The following is a 22956-nucleotide window of genomic DNA, read 5'->3' as shown; positions in this document are numbered from 1 at the left end:
TGTTTACATGGATGTTAAGAGGATTAATTTTTTGTGAAGTGCATTGAAAATGGGAGAATTAAAGGAGTACTTAAGTGCGAGCTGGCTTCGTGTCTCGTAGGTCTTGTAAATTGCTTTCTCCCTCCTTCCGGTCAGTTGTATATGTTATGGGTAAGTTTCAAGTTGTTTGTTACTGGCATGAAATTTACCTGTCAGTCCCATACATTTTTTTCTGTGTTCTGGGAATTTTGCAATTTACCTATGGGCAGTAAGGTGGTAAAATATTGTATTTTCAGATGGCATTTCAGAAGGAGAGGTGCTCTGCTGAATCTGATGTGCTTCCTTCTGCAGCAGGAATTGGCTCTACTTAAACTGCGGGGTTTAGTGCTTGGACCTCCCTGGTTTTTCCTTTATCAGATTAGCTAGGATTTTGGCAGGACTTTGTGCTACTTTTTCTTAGCCAATCGACTTGCATGTGAGTGTTCAGTAACTTTCTTGCTTTATAATCTCAAAGTTCAGAAGTCATTGGGTTCTTTGAGACTCATAAGATATCCTATCCCAGAAACATCTTACGGCAGGCAGAGAAAACACTTGAGAGTGTGGAGAGCAAGTTTTGAAATGAAAATTCAAAACTCCTTGAGGAAATGGAGGACCTGTGGCAAGGAAAGTGCTTGAAAATGTATACATCTTCCTGAAGCTACGAAACATGAATTTGCTTTTTTACCCTTTCTTTCCTAGATTATTTGCAGGTCCCATCTCCTCTGTGATAGCAGTTAATACTATGAGATGGCAGATAAATGGCAGTCAAACAGTTACTGTACAATTGCACTATATAAAAAGATTAAGCATTATGATAAAATGTATCAAGTGAGTATAAACTTATCAAGCTTTTTAATAGTCTCCTTAGAGGAGTCCTGATTTTCCCGCCTCTCTCCCTCCCCAGAACTAATTTGTAAAATCTTTGCCAATTTTTACTAAAAATCTAGTCTGATCGGTGCTACTGATATTAATTAAGAAAGAATAATGCCATTTGCATAAATACCTGTGTGTATTAATGCCTTGGGCTTGTGATATCTCAGTGCTAAGAGAAACCTAGGCCATTTTGAAGGAAACGAGCTCTAAGTCTTGTTAAAGTTTTTCTAAGTCTTGAAGTTTTTCTTTGGAAGGTTTCATCACTTGGTGTTTGCAGTGAAGGAAATAGTTTCCTTGCAGGGCTTTTTTTGATTCTTAGATAAGCCTGAGTCTGAGCCACTGGGTACCTTGGGGATAGAGACCTGGTTTAACATTTGGTGGAAGTTGACTGAGGAGCAGGAGCTGTTGCAGTGTGGTTGTGTAATTGTGGCTGTGATTGTTGCCAAAGCAGCATTTTAAATTCCCCCACAAGAACTGTACAGCTCCATCTACTTGAGACCTTGTTGCTTCTGGCTGGTTGGGGAAAAAAATATGCCCATGATGGAGAGGAGAGAAAGAACTGTTGGGATGCTGCTAGATGAAAGCCTAGCAGCAGTGAGCAGTTTGGAAATACACCCAAGCTGGAATGCAGGGTCAAGCTCTGAGTGTGCCTCCCAGCCAGGGAGAGTTGCAGGGTGGAGATGGCAGGGACCACCCTGCACGTTGGGAACCAGTTGTCACCTCTGCTTCGTGCTCAGCTTCGAGCTGTCCCTTGTTGAAGAGCAGCCTTTTGGGTGTGCACTGGGCACTCAGCAGCATCCTGTGATGAGACAGGAGGAATCCTGGTTTTTGCCTTCCCTGTGAGTTAAACAAACTTGAATTCACTGCTTAGTGCAGGGCGCTGAACCCCTGGTGCTTGATGTGCCATGTTCTGGGTGTAGCTGCCTGGGTCAGTGTCCTTGTCGTGCCAAGGAGCAGAGGCAGGATCAGAACACACACTCATTTCTCTTTGCCTCTTTCAATTATCTGTTAACTCCCTGATATCTGCTATTTAGATGATAAATTTTGTCTCATACATCCAACCCAGGAAAGCACTTATATATCCAGCAGCCAGGAAATTGAATGAATCCTGATCTATTCTTAATTTCTTGTGTTTCCTGTGGTTTTATTGTTTGTGTTACCAGCCCTAATATTTACATACTTTTGAATGAGCTTTTCTTTTTTTGGAAGATACTGCTTTGTTTGTATGCCTTGCAAAACAGGTTCTTCCTTTTTTTTTTTCTGAATAACCAAACAACTTACTTTCTCAAAGGAGTAGGAGGGAAAAAAAGGAAGATTATAGGAATCACCAAAGGGAGATATCTAAGAATAGATTTTTTTTTTTGGTTGATGATATGCTAAGACTCATTCTAAACTTGCATCTATCCTTCCAAATGTCCTTGGGCTCTTTGAGAACTTTGTAAAACTTGCTGCATATGAAATTAAGAGCTTGTGGGTGCTTTATTTGAATAGCAGATGCTTTTACAGTTGACGTTTTAAATGCAAAGGTGCTTCCATGAAAAATGCTTGTAAGAACAAAGCTGTAGTTCCCACTGAAACCCCAAAGACATAGGAAGACAAGTTGGTGGAGTCTGCTGACTTAATGTTTAAAAGTAGTGCTGGTGAGTGTTGTTCATGTGTGTGTCTCTGGAAACTGATGTAGTGCTTTTTTTTTCTGCAGAGTAAGGAAGATTTCACAGTTATATTCCCTGCCTTTCTTCTGGATATGGAGAACTGATGGAGCTGATGTTCTTTAGGGGGTCTGTTCCTTGGTACATCAAGTGGCTGCCTTTTCCATGGATGTTTGCTTTCCTTTAGTAATCCTTTAGGAGCTAACTTGAGATTGCCAATTTTTTTTTTTTAAAAGTGTTCTCCATGGAATCTGTGATGAGCTTTTAATTGCAGCTGTTACTGTTCTATGTTGAATTTCCAACTAATCTTCAGATATTTATTTCTTTCAAGAAATTAGACAGAACTTCAGAACTTTTTCTTTCAAATCTCTTCTGCCTGCCGTGGATAAAACCTATTTGCATGTTGATGAATAGTGGCTGGGAGGCCTGTCCGGTTCTGCAGCAGGATCCATAAATAGCATTAGTGTCTGGTTTACTTTGGGAAGGAAGGTGTCCCGTTGTGGCAGTGACAGGGGGGAGCCTTGCACTCACTCCCAGTGAAGTTGCCCTGTCTGGGCAGTGTTCACCAGCACGAAACTCTGAGAAACATGATACAGTGTCTCTGCTGAGATACAGAACCCCTTTGAAAGCTCCAGAAAGTACTGACATTTATAGAAATGGGTAATACTGGCCTTTTTATTTTCTCTATCCCTCTGCTGTTGGCTCAGAGAGGACTTGGAGGATCATAATACTGTGTGAAAACTGTTTCCCTCATCACCCTTCCTATCATTTGCTGCAGGGAGCACCTTGGGACATGCAGAGCACATTGCTGCATGTGGTCCATGTCTAGCACTCCTGTGTGTTCAGGTGGATGGGCCAGCACTTGGAGTAGCTAGTTGCCAGACTGGATCTGGCAGCTCATTATCAATTGAGCATGTTGGGTCTCAGGATTGAGGTTTGGGTGAATGCCTCTGAAATGCACCCTTCCACCAAGGATATTCTCAGATTTGTTCTTTGGAGCATTTGGTTTGTGGCACAGTTGCTGAAGGAGAAACTCTCCTCTCTGCTAGATCAAAAATCAGTTTATTTTGGAAAATGGAAAGAAAATGTCCAGGTGGTTCAGGGGTGGCACAGTCAGCCATCTCTGATATGCCAGAAGACTCATGTGTGCAGAAGTGCAATGGCTGGTAATTATCTCAAAGTGGATGAGGCTTGGGATACTTGATTCCTGTTTCATTGGCAAAATGAAACCAGGTAAAGTTTCAGAACTGGAATAAAAAGAGTTTAATTTTCACCCTTTTAATGAAGATGATGATAAAAGTCCTTGGCTGCATGGTTTTTTTTTCCTTTCCTAAACTGCTTGTGGCATGGTTATTGCTGGATGTTGTGAAATGTAAATAACACCAAGGTAGTGAACTCAGCATTCCCTGCTCCTTGGCAGCGTTGGTGAATGGAAACATCTGTCCGGGGCCTCTCTGGTTCCCTTCCCTCACACAGCTCCTGCTTCCAGCACAGTGCTGCAGAACGTGCTGCAAAGTCCTGCAAACCCTCTCCTTAACTCTGCACCACACAAAATGGAGGAAAATCTACAGGGTAAAGGGAGTGAGGATTTTTTTTCCCCATAGTGGGTATTTTAATGCAAGTCATTCAGATTTCTGCTGTTCTGATGCCAGCCTGTGACATGGGACAGACCTGAGCTCGTGCTCTTGGCACAGTCCAGCTCCTCTGGTGTGTTCATCTCTTGCATTTCACTCTCAAATCACTCACTTGGCAAATGCTTAACTATTCCCTGTCTCTCCTATTCAGATTATACAAGTAAGCTGTGGCGGGGTGTAAGCTTCAGTAAAAAGGATTTATTGGTTTGCAGGCATGGGGATGGGTGATAGGGGTTGAACTATTTTTTTACCTCTTAAAGAGGAGTGGGAGGCAAAGGGACAACACAAAACTGCAGCAGCAAGTACAGAAGGAGGGTGGGAAACCACCCTGGTAATTCACTCAGAGTTTCCTCTGAGCTTGGATGGGAGATCTTACTAGGTTTTTACTTTGTGGCCATAAAAGAAATGCAAACAAAACCCCAAGACCTAAGTAACCATGCAAATAATGCAGGAAATACGTAGTGAATGTTTTGTGATTGGGAGAGATAGTAACTGGGGCTTCTGAGCTTTGGGGTGGCTACAGGATGTAAATACTGCTTGTGTTGGTATGGGTGGTTGATGTGGATCACGTTCATTGACACTTTGGACTCTAAAACTTACTTTGTAAGTTTCAGACACTGCTTTGAATTTGTTTTCATTTCAGCTAGAAAAGTTGGTACTTTTGTCCTGTTGGTGCAACATGAAATTGAGATGTTGTCCTTACAAGGTGTTTTCATGGTGATTTTTAAAATTATTTTTTATTTTGTAATCATAAATTGGGAAGGATGGATGGGAGAAGAAAAGGGATGCTCTTGTTCCTTTTAAAATCTAGGAATACCAATTTCTTTTCTCCCCTCTCTCACCCCTTGTGTGAGTGGTGAAAAAGAGGTGTCAGTTTTTAAATTGATCAAACATCTTTCTAGCACATAACATTGGTTTGACATGAGGCTTCATGGCCAGGTTTTGATGGTTTAGGGATATATTAAGTGAATTAATACAGCCATCTGTGATGCATTTATGAAAACTGGTGGTTTTTTTTTTTTTTTAATCTTTCAGTGTTTTTTTCCTTTGCTGTCAATATGTAAAAAATTATTTCTTTAAGGAAACCTTAACTGTACTAGCCAGGGACTAATTCTACATGCCGTATATCCCATTCTGAAAAAAAAGTGGGTTATTCTTAACATAAATTACATACTCAGAATTAAGTAAGATTAAAATTACAGTGAAGACAGGCTAATAAGGGTTTTACTCTGCTGAGGAATTTGACTTAAAGCTTGCGTTGGAGCCTGAAGTTGAATTTGAGCTGCCAATCCAGCTGAAGTGTAAAATGCCTCCCAGTCTCAACTGGAGTAAGCTAATGCAGAGTTTTAACTGAATTATATTTTTTTCCTCTCCTTTTCATTGGACAGATTTATAAAGAATTATTCTGATGATTTTATTTTCCCCTCTGAGTACTTCTAAAAACTAACAGAAAGCATCATTGCATAATGGAGGGGTGGACAGCAGAATGCTTCTGTGATCTCTAGTGTTGCTTCAGGATTTCCAGCTCTGTAAATAATTGCTCAAGGCAAAGGTACACTAATATTATTTGATGAACAGGAAGTCTGCAAATAGCATGGTATTTTGCCATAATTACATTTGCAGTCGTGCAGGTGTTGAGCCTTACCCATGGCCAGGAAAACCAGTGCCTCAGATAGATAGATTTGTAAGAACATGTGGGTGAGGAGATGGGATGAAGGTTTGAAGGAAAGTATGTCAGCAGATTTGCATTTGAAGGTTTGAAAAACATAAATACTCAGGAGATGTGTTGCTGATGGCACTGCTACAATGGCTTGGCTTTGTGACAGCAAAACAAAGCCATCCAAATCCCCCTTTCTTCAGAAACTGCAAGATACTCTTAGATTTTTCTTTGTTTTTAATGGATTATGGTTTTCTTAGATTGATGTGCTGCTGGTTCTACTTAGGGCTCAGAGGTATTTGTTACTGTGGTAGTTTTGCCTCATGTTTCTCACACCCAAATCTTTCCTTAGCTCATTTGATGCAAAAATCCTTTTTTTGGCTCTGTTGGTGAGCAGAGCAGCTAAGTGTGAATCTTGAGCAGCTGGTTAGGTGACACCCCATGTCTCCTCCAGACAGTGAGAGTGTTCAAGCACTTCATTAATACTTTACTTGAGCTGTCTCAATGAGATGGCTGAAGGAAATTAAATAGTCATTAAAATAATGCTGCCAGAAATGCCTGAAACCAACTATATTGGGAGACTGACTCATCTGCCCTTACTCTGGGAGCATGGTTGGATGCAGTGGGAGGGTATCCTGGTTTTTTTCCACAACTTCATGACCTTGTAACACCAGCCCATGCATTCATTTGGGAACAGACTGATGAAGGAGAGAAGATGATATGCAAAAGGGAATGTTTCTGAGGGTGATGCTCATAGTTGAAATGGTCTTGGAGTAGTTATTTTGAGAGGAAATCTTGGCTCATGTTCTTGGAGCTGAACTACTAAGAGCAGCCTGCGAGGTGGGAAAAAAGGGATGGGGAGAAAGGAAGCAGGTGGTGAGAGGATGTGTGTACTGGAGAAGTGAAGCAGCACTCATGTTATCTCTTTCAAGCCCTCTGTTTTTCCTCCCTCTAGAGATGGCCATTATTTCAAGTGGGCCCTGAGGTTTGGAATAAAGGTTTGGTGTGTGTGTGTGTGTGTGAGCAGCGAGTATTGAGAAAATTGCTGTGCTGTGTGTAAACTTAGCATGGAAGTTTGTAACTGAGATGCATGGTGATGTCTTCACTTGATTTTGGCTGTGAAGCTTTGGGGGGCATAGCAAAATACTTGGTGCCAGCCCAAATGGCCTAGTATAAAAGTAAATAAATATTTGTAAAAGATTGTCTCTGTCTTGCTTAGTACTGTTCCTGAGTGTTTCAGCTTTGGATGTTCTTGAAGAAATCGCTCTTTCTTAGCCTAAAAGGCAGCACTTAAGATATTTAGACAGAAGTGGTGCTGCCTCTCCAGACAGGAATATTTGTATAAATGTTTAAATTGTCCAGTTAATCTGGCAGGATTGTGACCAAGGCACGATACCAGGCCTGTGTGCATTTACAGTGTAATTGTGAATGGTTTGTGCTGTGAGACAGTGTGATGGCTTCAGTGCTGCCTCTTTGATATAAATACAGCATCTTCTGGGCTGTTGTTTAAAGACTCCTTTGGAAGCCTGATTTAATAGTTGAGCTGAGTGAATAATTCAAAACCTTTTTATCAAGTTCTTGTTTAAATTCTTAAATGAGCTCACCATAACCTTTTTATGTACCCCTCCTGCATGTGTCATACAAATATTAGAATAATTGAGTTTTACTAGTGCAAATGTTTCTGTGAAGCAAATTTTTAGAGCTTGATGTATGACTGTTTATGGGAAGGGGAATGTTAAAATCTCACACACCAGTGCCTATGCCAGAAACTTGTGCTGGCTTACTTAGGAAAAGGGTGGGGGGTGAGACCCTTGGCTTTGTTGGAGCAATCCTAACTGAGCTGGTTTGTCAGATTGACTTGTTTGCAGCTCAAAAACTGAACACATGTATTTAAAGGAATTTCAGCTATATCTCTCCTTACAGGCCATTCTACAAACAGTAGCAGTACTTAGTTTAAAATATTTGCTTTTTTTCCAGATAAGTACTATTTTGACTCTTTTTCTTTTCTTACCCCTTTACTTGAGATGAACCAGCACATTCAAAATGCATCTGCTTAGCATCACTGAGTAGCTTAACAAAGGGATGCAGATGAGAGAAAATCCCTAGTTACCTTCCAGGTTTCATCATTCCTTGGCTTGAAGTCCAGTCCAGGCTGGAGGAGAGCCTTGCAGATAAGTAATTTGAGTGGATTTAGCGTGCCTACTCACATGTATTAATGTTTGCAGACTTGCTGGTGAAAGCTCATTAGTGTTAAGTCACTTCTGAGTACTGATGGTCTTTAAAAGGCAAATGAAAGCTTTGCAACCAGGATGTCTGCAGAACTGGCATCCATTTGTCTTCTGCTTCTGAAGAAAAATGGAAGACTTAAAAATCTAAAGCCAGCTCGAGAAGCAGGATTTGAGGATTAGGCAGGGAGCTGGGAGATGCTGTTTTCTCAGTTGAGAATTGTTGCTTAATTGGTTACAAGAACTTAGTCAAGGCTGTTTATTCTGTTTGCAGACAAAACTCCTCCTGTGCATGCTCTGGCAGTCCTCTAACCTTCCTGGCACCGCAGTGTGTGTGGATGGAAAATCCTTCCTCTTGCAGTGCGTCATGAGTTTGCAAAGCCTGATTTGCATGTGCAGGGTTTGCTCTCTGAATTTTGGATTTCTTTGCTGATTTTTCTCTCTGAACTCTGCTGCAGCCACCTTTAACAGCCACTGGTAATGCCACATGTCCCTTGCAGTATGTGCAGGAATCTGGAATTGCAGGCTTGTGTGACAATGAAACTGCTATTGAAATTTTCCATTGCCTTTAGTCACAGGTAGTCCAAGTGTAACTACTGACAGTGCAGATGCTAGAAACTGGGCATCTGTATATCCATACCCAGGCCATGAGAAACATAAGGTGGTCTTTAGAAGCAGAAACTTTTAGGTTTTGGGGTTATTAAAAAAAACCCAAACTGACCTCCAAACCCTGGCATCATCACAACAAGCAGCTTTGACTTTGCAGAAGGAGCCAAGTAAATCTGTTCTTTTTTTGGCTTTCCTGAAATTGTCATATGTGTAGAGTCATATTTTCACTGAACAAAAAGAGTTGTGTCCAGCACTGTACCAGTGGGCCAGGGCCTCTGGTTGTGGTGTTCTGTAGTCTGTCAGCTTGAGTGGGAAGAGTGTTCAGACTTGGTCTGATTCCCTTGCATCAGCTGTAACATTGCTGCAGTTGGGTCTTTATTAAGCTGAAAAGACCAAGAAAAATCTCCTTCATGCCTCTTCTTTTCCTTGTGGTGAAGTATCAGCTCTGACTTGCCACTGTGGGTTCCTTGGACATGAAAGCAAGTGGGAAGTTTTGGGTGGACTTCTGCTTGTTTTTAATTAAATATTGGTGTAACAGGAGTTGTTTTGTGACAAGGAAGACCCAACAATCTTACCAAACATGCAGAACAAGCAAGCTATCTTATCATCCCATTATGACATTCCCACTGTAGGAAACACCCTTTGTGCTTTGATAAATTTGTCCTTATTCATAGTGTGAAACTGCAAATTAACATGTAAAATTGCTTTTGTGTGTTGATTTATAACAATTTATTGTCCCTTCAGATTTGTGTTGCAAAGTGTCTGTGAAGATAGGGGAGGAATATTACCTTATTTATTATGGGGGGAATCTGAGACTTGGCAGCTTTTTCTGAGGTACCCATTAAATCTGAGTGTTTGCAGAGTTTGCTGTAGTTTATGATTGAAGTTGGTGGTTCCAACAGGCAGGATCCCACTGCAGCACAAAGTGGGGAGAGGGGGTGCCAGCTGAGCTTTGCCTGTTTGTAGATGTGTCTGCAGAGATGCAGGCGGGAGTGAGAATGGAAAAGAAGCTGCTGTCTCCTCATCCCCTGATTCTTTGACCGCTGAGAAGAAATAATGTGGCCAGTGGGCAAACTGATCTGTACAGTTTGTGCTCAAGTTTTGTCTAGTATATATAACGTAATCTAAAGGATCAAAGTAAGCTCTGGATTTTGTTGTAGATTGATGCCGTTTGATTGCATATGAGTATTCTGCTAGGCAAGAGTTAATTTGTCAGCTTTGTCCCCATTTTCATAAGTACCATTGATACTTCACCCTCCCTGTTTTGACCTGTGAGCCATCTCTGTGGGTCTTCATGCCATTCTAGATTTGGCTATTCCCTCTTGATGCCCAACAGAGATTTACACTCCATCCTGGTCTAATTCAAACTGGTACCTTTAAGTTTTCCCACTCACATAAGAGTGTATTTAAAAATATGTAATATTTGCTTGTTTTTGTCTCATTTAGCATTGTCAGAGGGGAAAGTTAAAGACTTGATGTGTATTTGGATTGTATGAAATAATGATGAGGTATAGCTGAGTTATTTTCTTTCTTTTAAAGCTGCTTGTGATTTTCTGCTGTGGATATTTTGATTCTTGTTTATTTTACTCCTTCGTTTGGAGAAGAATAGTCTGGGAGAGGGGAAGGAAGAGGCAGGGTTTACCCCTGTAACCATCATTGTTAGCCCTAACTTCTGGTAGAGCTTGGCTGCTTTGGCTCGACCCCTTTAAACTTGAGAGATGTTTTTGTTTGCATTTCCATCTTGTTGCATTTAAAAACTATTCTAACTATACCAGACTGTTTGAACATTAATGGGGGAATGTTTTTCAGCGACTTGATAGAGTTTCCAGGCAGCTTTTCATCCGCCAAGTACTGTACTGGGCTCTCACTGCTGAGGTTTTGCTTGATTTGCTCTAAGAATCTGCAAAGCAACTGTTCAAAATTGCTGACACATGTTAAGTAATGTGGAAATCACCATCCTACCCTATTGAAGTCTGAGAGTGCTCACGTCGGCAATGAGAACAAGATCTGACCCTGAAAATGATATGTGAGCAGTCTCAATCTGGAGACCATTTCTAGTGTCTTCCCTCTGACTCTGGTTAGTTTATCCTTTGGTCTTAGGTGTTCTATTTTTAAAAAAATTATTTACTCAATCTCCTGAAAAATACCGCATTCTGCCTTGTCTATATATTTTTGGGTTATTTAACCACATGTGCATATTTGATGCTGCCAAGTTCAGTATAAAATCTCAATTCTGTACTTAAGTATCAGGAGAGTTAATGCTACTTCTAACAATAATGGTAGTGGTAAAATGCTTATTTAATTAATAAGAAATCCATCATCTTGTACCTCCCTTCTCCAAACCTCTAGTTTTCAGCTTTGGAGCAGCTGTAATCAGCCTGTAAAACTTCCCTTCCTCCTCTCATGAATAAATCCAACTGCCTTATCTTCTCTATCAGAAAGTCTTCCCTGGCTTCAGCAGCCTCTGGAGGAGGGTATGAAAGGGGCTTTCACTGCCTAACAGGAAGTGAAATGAATGGAGGAACTTTTGATAATGCCCCGTCTGTCTGAGCGGGGGATCAGCCCGACTAAATTGCAGCAGATTAGTGAATGATAGTGCTTCAGCTGGGGCCAGAATTATAAGTTTTTAATCTTGGAACAAGCAATGATTTCTTCCTCCTAAACAGTGGTCAACTCCCTCTTTGATTTGGAGGCTTGCAGTCATCCATATTCAGTTAGTTTGGGTGTGTGGTTTCTTCTTTTTTTTTTTTTTTTTTTTTTTTTTTTCCTTCCAGTCTGCATTCATGAGTCTCAACAAGCTTTTGGGGTTTCGGTGAACCTGCCATGGCCACGTGCCATTTTTGCCAGTAACTTGTACTTTGCTTTTTATTTTTATGCCTGTAATGAGGTCTTGTATTTCCCAGCTTTCTTAATATTGCTATGTGTTGTTCTGCCTCAGTCTTTTGCAATTAGCTTTGGGGTGGTTTGGGTATTTTTTTATAAGCAGCATTTTTGTTCCAGGCCACCTTCAGCCTTAGTCTGTGTGTGAACACGGATGACTCCTTGATTCCCACTCCACAACTTGGTCCAAACTTTCTGATAATCCAGCTCAGTGGGAGGGAGAAATGACTGAAAATCTCAATGGGGCAGTTTAGCTAATTGCCTTAGGCCTGACTCGTCTGCTGGATAACACTAGTTTTATTGCAGCCCAACATGATTGACATTTGGGGAATTGCACTGGTATAATGCTGGCAGCAGCAGTGAAAAATCTGCTCTATTGTTACTGATACATTCACTGTCTGAGGAGGAGCTTTTTGTTACAAATAACTATCAGAAAGGCAACTAATGGAGTGAAGTTACCTTGTCTTTAAATCACTGACTTTTCCAATTCCCAAGGAAAAAAATATGAGTGAGAGTAATATCCTATGTACTAAAACTTTGTCTTGTTCTATGTTTTTTTCAGGCTTTTTTTCCTTGGATTTTATTACTGGAAAACTCTCTAATGACAACTTTGCTTAGGTAAGTGAAGCAAGATTTTTTTCCTGTGGATTTTTTTAGAATCACTTCCCCTATCTTAACTTCTTTTGCATGTTGGGTTGTAATGTTGAGCTGCCAGCCAGCTGTGCTGCGTGTGCTGTGGTAAAGGCTAGAAAGATGTTGTAAACAAAAGTGGGGTAATGCCTCTAGTATGACATAAGGACCTCATATATTCATTTAATCAGATGAAATGGACGTCGTGCAGAATAATGAAATACAGGTTATATCTGCATATTACTGCATAATCTCATCAATTTATAATTTTTTTTCAAGAGATGCTCTGCATTTTTTTTCCCACTGGAAAGTAAACTTGTTGCTGTCACTTAACTTTTTGTTATGAAATGCAACCTTCATGCTTACAGGTTTTTAGATACAGTTGCTCTTCCTCCATCCCTTTTTTTTCCCTCTTACCCTTAGGCAGAAGCTTCTGATATGGAAAAATCATAAAAAGCTTGAAGAGTTTTTTATTTTTTTTGTTTTAAAAGACAGGGAGAACATGAACAAAATTAACACCCCACTTTGATCTTCTGAACCCCTTCTACACCTCTAAAATGCAGATTCCACATAACTGGTCGTTGACAGGATCTGAGTGTTGATTGAAAGCACCTGGTCTTGTCCATTTCTAAATTTTGTCTATCTTTGGGGCATTCTGAGCACAAATCCAGTGCCATGGTGCCATGGATAATGGGTGGAAGAGCTAAATGTGCTGCTGCACCAAAACGTACTCTGTTTTCCTTTGTGGTGGAGAGAAGACTTAATTGACCTCTGATGCAAGACAGGAAGTTATTCCCTAGACATACAGATAATTTGATGTGTTACTTGGAGTTGCTTGTTGATCCCAGATGAGGCCAAAAGCAACTGCAGTGCTCCTGTGGGAATATAGTATCCTAACATCTACCATGACAAAAGTGCTACTGCTCTTTGCAAAGTGTCTGTGAAAGGCTTTTCTTTTTTCTCCTGTCTCTGCTTTCTGCAGTACCCACCCTCTCTTCCTTTTGATCTCCACTCTGGGAATGGTCAGCACAGCAGCTTCTCTCCTTGAGATGAGGGACCTTGGTGAAATAAAATTGTGTTAAACCAGAAGTCTTCTCCAATCTGCTTTTCCTTGGTATTTGTCCCTCTTCAGGGAGGACTTGAGAAGAGTGAAGACAGACAACTGCAGAGAGGCTTTTGAGTTCACTTTAGTTTTCCTCTTGGGTAGCTCATCAGGGTTTATCTATCTGCCATTCCTTTGCCAGGGTGCTGAACTCAGGGAATTTTGTGTGGCATAGCTTTTGTATTTTCCAGAAACAAAACACATGGGGATAGGCTGGTGGACTCCAAACTGTGAGTGAGCCAAAAGGTGGAAAAGTCCTTAGCAGAACCCTCTGAGAGAGACTGGGATCCAGCATTGCATTGCTCTTGAGACATGCCATTGCAGTTTGCTTGAGGTTCCCCAATGTCTTCCTCAACTGCTTGAGCAGTGACTAATTTGCAGCCTGAGGCTGTATTTGTTGATGCCACTGCCTGTCCAGAGGATGGAGAGGACTCTGAAAATGAGGGAAGTATTTAGGCATCAGTTTTAAATCCTTTTAACACTGTATATTAGACACATCTATGAATATATGCAGACTGAGCTAATAAATAACCAGGGAATGGTAGTTAAGAGGAAAGGGCATAATTAATTCTGTCATGTACTCTGTTTTAAAGTTGGGTCCAGAGCAGTAATGTGTTAGGCTGGGAAGGTAAACACTGTCATTATTCAGCAACAAAACACGTACAAGGCTGACATTGTTTTCCTCCTTTTGATATAATAATTTTTTTGCAGTGCTTGGAGTATCTTTGGTGGTCTTTGGTATGGTGGGAGCCTGATGAAACCCCACCCTTCCAAAGGGTCAGTGCTCCTTTATTTGAGTTGAGTTTTGTATTAATGCTGCTTTGCTGACACAGAATGTGTGCTGTTCCAGAGAGCTCTTACTGTTTGCTGTGGTTGGGGTGCTTGGCTGGAATTCCTGCAATATAGTTTGGAGGGAGGTATTTCTGTTTCATCAGGTGATCCCTTTTCAACTCCCCACACTGCAGTGTTAACCCAGGTCAACTGTACATGGCACACAGGAAAAAAAAATCCTTTTTGTGCAGTTGCTGTTAAAAAGCCAGCATGAGTTTACCTTGTATATACATCTTTTTTTTCTCCTCCAACTACACCAGCATGCAGAGAAAGGTTTGATTTCAGCAAATGAAACTTTCCATGGTCCTTCAAAGTTAATGTGTTTGGATCTTTTTTAGTGGGGAGAGGGATTTGGGAGAGGCCTCGCTTTGCATCTTAAAGCATCTGAAGTTGCTATGAGAATGATGATATATTTGCTAAAAGGAATAGTTGTCATGGTAAGCAGTTACCTAAAGCAAGGTAGTTAATTTTTCAGCATGTATGATAAATAGTAATAGGAAAAAAAGAGCTTGTAGTTTTGAGGTTCCCCCTGCTTGCCGTTACTCATAGCACAGCCTCTCTCCTCTCCTTCATACTTCTCATTTTAGCAAATTTCTTGATGTATAGTTACACACACAGAAAAACAAGCAAAGACTTAATATACGTATTTCTGTCTTGGCTGTGCCCCATGTGGCTTAAGTGAAGATGTGTGTATCCAAAGTGAGTTGGTGGTGTTCAACCCCTCAATGCCTCATTCTCTTGAGTTTTCTTACAAGTTTTGCAGCTCTGCCTCTTCCAGCAGAAGTTTTGGACAAAAAACACTCATGGAGACACCAGTGGAATAGCTGATGCAGCTCAGCAGCCACCTCCTAAAATAAGTGGTGGAAGGATGCCTGTTTCTCTTAGCAGTATTTTCTTTGGAAGATGAGTATCTCCTCAGCATGTCCTTGGCTTCTGTGTCTCCCTAGCAAGCTGCAGCACTGAGTGCTCCTTCTTCCACTGTTCCCAGCTCAGTTTAAAACTTCTTCATTCAAAGTATTTCTGTGGTCCTTCAAGGTCTGCTCTGATTGCAAAACTTCCAGGAATTTGGAGAGGGATGGATTGAAAAGAAGTTGCATGTTGTCAACTTGCACAAAGTCTTTCTTCAAAGTATGAAGCATTTTTTAGGGGGAGGGATCTCTTAAAAAATTATTAGCCCTCGGTGGGTGGCATGAGCAGCATTGACTGGAGGGGCAATTGTTCTGTGGTTCATGTGCTGTTTATTTTGCAGGCGGTGATGCTTTTATATTGCTGAGGCGGATGGAGGGATTCCCAGCTCCACAATCATGACCCTGGGGGAGATGAGCTGGTTTTAGGTTTCACCACTTGGATGATGAGGTTAGCCTGAGACAGGGATGCATCCCTGTGTATGGAAATGGTCTTGGCCCAGATCTTGTCTGGCAATGTAAAGCCTGAGAAAGGACCAAGAGGTCAGCTTCAGCTTTTTAAGGAATGTGATGTGTGGTCATTCTGTGGCATGTGTGGACTGCTGATTTTTCATTTCGAAAAGGGTAAGAAATGTACTTGCAAGCTTATGTGTTTTTTTAAAAACACACTAATTAGAGCTACAATTAGCTCTAACTAGAACCTGCTTTACAGCTACGTAAATATTTATATATCTGATACTGAAACACTAATGATAAAGAATCCCAAGAGTTTTTTTCATAGCTACAAAGCAGGGAAGATTTCTCCCATTCTCTGCCTCTTAGAACCTTTCTTCCACTTCACCTCCTTCCCTCCTACTGAGCTAAGCAACATCCTCAATCTGCACACACTGGGACTTTTTTTTTTTTTTTTTTTTTGCATCTATAGCAGTCTTAAGTAATTACTCTGCAGTTTTAATACTTGTCACAGAAGTGAGCTCCTCTGCTTGTGTCACTCAATGGTATCTAGAAAACTGAAGCTCTGAATCAAGCTAAAATGAATAGAATCTTGTTTCCTCTTTGCTCACATGGGCACTTATTCACTTCCCCATCTGCTTTGACTTTGAAGACTGCTGAGGTTCTTCCTCTGTCTGACCCACTTGGCATAAGCTAGAGAGGATTGTCTTTCTTCAACAGCCAAGTTTATAAGGCTTCAGCTTGTTCATAAATAATCCTTAGAGTTTTGAGTGCTGCCTTTCTCCTTCTTTCCCTTCAAAACTGACCTGCTGTCGTTTGTGTACAAACTGGAGGAATATTTTTTCAGTCTATAGATAGAGGAGAAAATTTGTGTAGTCACTGGACATCAGAGGCTGAAAAGTGTCCTGAGGAGATTTCACTAAGGATCCATGATTTTAAGTATCTATCTCATCCGCTATCAATTTGTGATCCCAGCACAAAAAAGCATCAGCTGTAGAGGAGGGTTTTGCTCTGCTAGTCCTTGTACAAGCACAGTTCCAGAGTGAAAAATACAAGACTTGGATATGCAGAGGCATCTTTATGGGAATGTGTAAATATTTAGTGTACTTCAGAGAAGGACAAGGTGTTGCTCTGCCTTTGCTTTCACACTGAAGTACCTGCACCAGTAATTGGTTTGCATGTGTGGATGGTTATTTTAAGGTAGCATTAAAACTCACTTTCAGCTTTACTGAAGTTCTGCAGACCAGCCTCTCCTGATTGGACCTTTAAGGCCTTGTGATCTGCATGTGGTCCTGGCTCTTGGTAGTAGGAGACAGCAACCCTCTGTGGAAAGATGGGCTGTAATTTTGTCCTGCTTTGAACATGTGGGATTTTAAGTATTTCCTATGAGATGCATTACTAGTATAAACAAACTGTTTTGTTTAGTGTAAGCTCTTTATCCTGATAGGATTTGAGACATCTTATAAAGCAATCACTGTAAATTTAAAACTAATATTTGGCATTATTTAAATAAACATAAATCAAGATAGTATACAAACAACACAAGTTCCCAGCCCAGGGACCTGAAGGACAGACCTACTTGGATGTAGCCTGTGCACTTTTTGTCCGTTTTCCTGTTAAATTTAAGCATTGTGCACCTAATTAAAACTTTTTAAATTTATGTCAGTGATAAAATGGATAAATATTGTAATGGACACAGATTTTAGTGCTACATTTACAGAATAGATGTAGAAGCATGTAGGGTAAGTAGATGTTTGTGCAGTCTTGTGGTGCAGCATCTTTGCTGCCCTGGTTGGTTTGATACAGAGGATTCCAAATTGAAGTCTTTAAGCTGGAAAGGGTAAATTACTGTTTAGTGTGTTGTAAAAGGTCTTGTAGACTGTGGGAGTAGATGAGTTATTTCAAAAACATAATGCTGGAAAGAAATTTCTATGCCAGACTGTTAAATTTCATTGCTGTGTTAATTAGATAGGAAGAAGCCCCTTATTTTATAAAGTTTTCCAACTCAGTTGAAGCTCTATAACATTAGATGTGACAACTGAATGATCAACTACTTGTCTGAGTGCCAGGAGCCTTGTACTTCCAAATTAATTGTGTTTTTATGAGCCAGTGTTAACTTTTTGAAAAATAAAGCTTAGGCCTTGGAAAAAAACAGATGCTGATGAATATGGGAAGGAATGGGGAAAAGAATATAGTGTTCCTGGTAATGAGGTGACGTCTGGTGCTCTAATTTCACTTATCAAGTAGCTATTATTTTTTGTATATAAAATGTAAAATTTTGCCTTTCAGGAACTTCATTTTAGAGGGTGGAGGAGTTCACAATCCTTTCAAGGCCTGGTAATCCAAGAGGGAATTCAGTATCTTCATAGATGGAGGGTGTGTGAGATTTTTTAGTTCATCAGGCTTTTCAAAAATGTACAGATTTGCAGATGCGTGAGGGACTGGGGGGAAGCCCTCGCCTCTAAGTGGTGGTAAAATTTAAAACTCTTATGGGTATGGCTCTGATCAACATTCATTTCAATGTTCCCATAAAAAGCTTATGACTTGGCAGGGTTTCAAGGACTGAAAAGAAAAAAGCTCTGTATACAACATGTTTTATTAATGTTGAAGGAGTAATATTGCTGTATTTCAGAGTCTGCCACTGCATAGAGTAAGTTCTTTTTGGCTCTTGTACACTTTGGCTTTTCCCTTGAATAAAACAAGGTGTGACTTCACATCTGCTTTTTCCTAGTAGCCTGTATTAATCAGGAGTATACATATTTCCAAGTTTTGGCTAGGATTCATCCTTTTTCTTTCTAATTCTCCCATGTGGAAGAGTGAATTCATGATTCTTGACCCTCAATTGATACTGTTAAAGTATATTTGCATAAGCCTTGATGTTAAGCATCACATCCCACTTACTTGTGATGACTTTTTGCCCCCTTGTAAGCTATATGTAAAGGTGAATTTGAAATTAGGCAGCTGAGAAAGAAGTCGTCTGTTGAAACTTGGCAAATGGGGTTGAACTAATAAAAGCAAATTTTAAAAAAATACACTTTAAAGGAACTCAGTACGGTAAAACACGAGCTTTAAGATGAAATTGCTGAAGATTATTTGCGCAGCCAAAGTGCAAGAGGAGGCAGATAACACCAGTCAAGCACAAAATCACAATTTACAGGCACATAGTGGTGTTACTTTGGTAAGATTACCTCTGCATGGGGCTTGGCCGGCGATCAAGGCATGGCTCAGGGAGCGGGCTGCAGCGGGATCCGATCGCTGCCGGGGCGCGAGGCGTCGGGGCACGCTCTGAAACAGGAGTCTGGGTTCAGATCCTCATGAAACAGCAGTCTGGGTTCAGATCCTCATGAAACAGCAGTCTGGGTTCAGATCCTCATGAAACAGCAGTCTGGGTTCAGATCCTCAACACCAGCCTCTTTCAGAGAGTGCTGTGCTGCCTGGCTGTGGGACACAGCCCGGGCTCTGCAAGGCGGGAGGAGTTGGGGGTATGTTACTGCTTAAAAGCAGCTTTTATTCCCTAAGTTACTGCCTGGGTTTTGGCTGGAGTAGAGTTAATTTTTTGTATAGTAGCTAATATGGGGCTGTGGTTTTGATTTGCTCTGGAAACTGTTGATAACTCCAGGGATGTTTTGGGTACTGCTGAGCAGAGTTTACACACAGCCAAGGCCTTTTCTGCTTCTCACCCATCCCACCTCTGAGCAGGACTGGGGCACAAGGAATTGAGAGGGGATGCAGGTGGGACAGCTGACCTCAGATGGTCCAAGGGCTATTCCAGACCATATGGAGCCATGGTCAATGTGTAGAGCTGGGGGAAGAGGAGGAGGAGGATGTTCAGAGAGATGGTGTTTGTCTTCCGATATCATCATCATGTGATGGAGCCTTGCTTTCTTGGAGATGGCTAAACACCTGCCTGACCATGGGAACTGGGGAATGAAATCCTTGTATTGCTTTGCTTGTGTGCAGCTTGTGCTTTACCTGTGAACCTGTTTTTAAACTCAATGCATGCATTTCCTCACTTCTGCTGTTCCAGTTCTCTCCCCCATCACACTGGTGCAGAGTGAATGAGTGGCTGTGTGGGTCTGAGCTGTTGCCTGGGGTTAAACCATGATAGCTGTCGTACTGTTAAAAATTGACATAGTTATATCTCAGTCCTATGCTTCTGATTTGTGAGTACTGTTGCTTAATTAACAATTATGAAGTGCTTGGAGCACTTTAAAAGTGCTGTAGGATTGTAAAATATTGCATTTGCGTGTGCACGCTCTTAAACGTGGAGATTTCCACATTTCCATGCTCCTGCTGCACGAGTGCTTAGCTGAGTCACACAGGTTCCTCCTGACCCAGTTCTCTCCTTGTTTGCTCACTCCTCCCATTAGACCCAAGCCATCAGCCTTTTACTTGCCCACTTTCCTGTCACAGATTTGTGAGTCTGTCCTTTGAGAAGCAAGCAATTCTTCTCCACAAGTGTTCAAAGTCAGGGTAGAGGGCGCTTGGAGCAACCAGATCTAGGGATAGATGTTCCTTCCCACAGCTGGGAAGTTGAACTAGGTGTTTTTTAAGGGTCTCTTCTGACTCAAACCATTCAACGATCTCTTCCATAGAAGCCCCTTTGAAGGTTATTGTCACCCCATGGCCTGTTCCAGAAATGCTCTTCCCCACACCCATGAGGTTGGGCTCTGGTTCCTGGCAGCAAACGAAATCTTCCTTCTGCTGTTTCCTTCCTTGTCTCTTTCCCAGGCCCTGCACAGAGGTTTGGCAGGTGCCCTTTAGCAAAACTGTTTGGACTTTGATTTGCTTCCCCAGAGAGGAGTTGGGTGAGCCTTAGCTGCTGTTCTCCCTGTGGTGGTCACAGGGATCCATGGAGCTGAAGAAGAGTTCAAGGGCAGCAGCCAGGCTTGGACTGGGGCTGCAGATGGATATCTGTGCAGGTGCTCCCTGTGGCAGGGACACAGTGAGAAGGTGCTTCTCCAGGAGAGCTGGGGGAAGGTTCACTTGGAGCTGATGTGGCTTTTGTGGCCAGGGGCAGTGCTACTTCTGCACAATCATGCTGTAATAGCAACTGCTGCCTTTGAGAGGCAGTTGCATTGCCTCTATCTGACCCTCTATTTGAAACTTTTCTTTGATATTCATCAGTACTAGAGAGCTGAAACCCATCCATGAGGATATGATTTGTTTAGTTATTTGAAGAAATTCCCATTTCCCAGATCACAGTAGGCTGGATTTTTCAAGAGTATGTTATTGGCACATGAAAACAGAGCACTGGGGCATCTAAAAAGAGATGCAAAAATCCCAACTGCTTCACCAAGAGATGAAATCTCTTTGGAACAAAACTGAAGCTCCCAGGGACTTGCTGGTGTTACCTGCAGTGCTGGCACCAGCACTAATGGCTGGCATGCTCTGAAAAAGGGAAAGCTCGTGTAACTTGGTCTGCTGAGGCAAGGCTTTAATTCAAGCGTGGATAAAGCAAGGAATTTGATCAGGCTCCTACCATCAGTTACACTCTGAGCTAAGTGAAAAGGAGTAGAGCTGAGTTGTGGGACACAGGATTTTTCTTGTGAAATCTGAAGTGTTTGGGAGATCCATGAAAAATATGAGTGAGTAGTCCCCATCAATTGCCACGTACTCAGGTTCAGCTCCTTGCCATTACCTCTGTGCAGTGAGCTTGTGGCATGGATGGTATGGAAGAATTTAGTTTTTCTTTTTGTCTTGTCCTGTCAGCCAATTCTCTCAGCATCTATTAACTTTGGATATTTATGGCTTGAAATAAAGTGTATGTTGAGTTGCATTTAATCTTAAATTGGGTCTGTACTCAAACTAGCAAAGGATGAAAAATTCTGTTATGCTGGTGCCCTTCTTGGGGAGCGGAGAGGGATTCTGTGGGTTTTCTTAAAATAAAAATGAGGGGAAGGGAAAGAAGAATAGATGGTTAAGTGGTTTCAGTCACTATTAATGTTTGCCTACTGCAGCAATAACTTGTATTTCACATCTTTTCCCAGGGATGGGAGAGGAAGAAAGGGAATGAGGAAGTTGGTTGTACAGTTTTAGTTAGACTTGGTTAGCTCTTGTTCAACTGATGTATGTGTTACAAAGCTAAGAGTTGTTTTTATTTATGCTCAGTTGTGCCCAGCATTCCTGGGAGTTCTGGAGTTGCAGTCTATTGGAAGATTTAGACTTGAATTCCTGTTGTCATTGCGGTGTTCACTGTGCAGCAGGACTTGGAAAGTTGGCATTTTTTTGCAAATTTAAAGTATTCCTGGGTCCTGGCATTGCTGTGAGGTGTCATGAACGTTGTCAGCCATAAAATTTTCTTCTGGATGCCTTTTGCACTTGTTGCCGTGCTCCTTTCCCTCTTCTTTCCAGGCAGTCATTACCACCTTCTTTCTTCCTTACTTCATTTTTTCCAGAATTTTGTTCAGCAAGGAATGACATTTTGCAAACAAATCAAACCTGGGGTAATTTAAAACTTAAGAGCTGACCTTGCCATGAGTGGAGTTTTAGAGGGGGGATGATCTCAGCGAGGAGGTCATCACGTGGTCTCCTGTGCTGTGCTCAGGTCTGTGAGCTGTGTGTCTGCTACTCACCTTGGCTGGCTGGAGCTGAACTTGGCTGTTTGTGCCTGTTTAAGAAGTTAATCTTTCTGAAGGGCTGAAAGCTGCTTGGCCTGGTGTGGTTGCCTCAGCTACAGGAACGTAAACCAGTAATGCTGGGGAAAACAGAGGGATAAACATTTGCTGCTCTTTATTTCCGTGAGGAATTACAAGAACCTGGGATACATTTAGTGACTTGGAACAATTTTTATTTGAGTGCTGGCTCTGTCATGACCTCTGCACATAATGAAATAAAGTAGTCAAGCCTTGTAATGCAATAAGGAAAATCTGTTAAGATTGTAGTTCCTTTACATCAGCTGACCATGGTCTGACTAACCAATTTGTCTTAATTCTTGTTTTTTAATTAAACATCAGATACTTGAAGGCATAAGTTACTGGCAATTTATCAAAGTGTCTATGAAGCTTGACCATTGGTCTCTATACTGCACAGGTTGAAAAGCTTGTGCATAAGTTGGTACATTAAATTAAACATATAAAGATGAAAGAAAAAGGGATGAACCTAAGAACCATAAAGCTTGCTTACTGGTGTTCCTGCGAATTAATTGCATCTGTAGTTTTTGCTGAACTTATCATCAGATTGCACCATGGAACAGTTGAAGTGTCACTCACTTGGAGGCTCTGGAGTGACATTTATCAATGTGGCCTCCTAAGACAGAGTTGATTTGTGATGTGACCTGTCCCCTCTCCAGTGAAATCACGAAAGCGGGCTCTGCATCTGCTGCAGTTTGCTGTCTCTCCCATCTTCTTCCCAAGCCCTGGAGAAAGAAATAAACAAGATGTTCATCATCTCAAGGTTGGACAGTGTGTTGGGAGGTCGCTGGTGTTATTTGGTGACTTTCCTGCTTTAATGTACAGTCTTGGAGCCATTTGAGCAACTTTAAAGATCAG

General features: G+C 41.4%; 1 protein-coding gene across 8 annotated transcripts in view; it reads left to right on the top strand.

The window, feature by feature from the left end:
* Positions 1–22956, top strand: part of AKAP13 (A-kinase anchoring protein 13) — a 209474-nt gene that overhangs the window by 8325 nt on the left and 178193 nt on the right. For 7 of the 8 annotated variants that reach the window (XM_059858562.1, XM_059858568.1, XM_059858567.1 and 4 more), the window contains exon 2: positions 12108–12163. The gene's annotated coding sequence lies outside the window, so the exon portion shown is untranslated. Of the gene's footprint in view, positions 1–12107; positions 12164–15357; positions 15465–22956 lie in introns of all 8 variants that reach the window. The other variant, XM_059858561.1, reaches the window with a different exon arrangement.

The sequence above is a fragment of the Haemorhous mexicanus genome, chromosome 13 (assembly GCF_027477595.1).
Source record: "Haemorhous mexicanus isolate bHaeMex1 chromosome 13, bHaeMex1.pri, whole genome shotgun sequence".
Lineage (NCBI taxonomy): Eukaryota > Metazoa > Chordata > Aves > Passeriformes > Fringillidae > Haemorhous > Haemorhous mexicanus.
The sequence above is the reverse complement of the archived record's forward strand: the minus strand, read 5'-3'. Positions and strand labels throughout refer to the sequence as shown.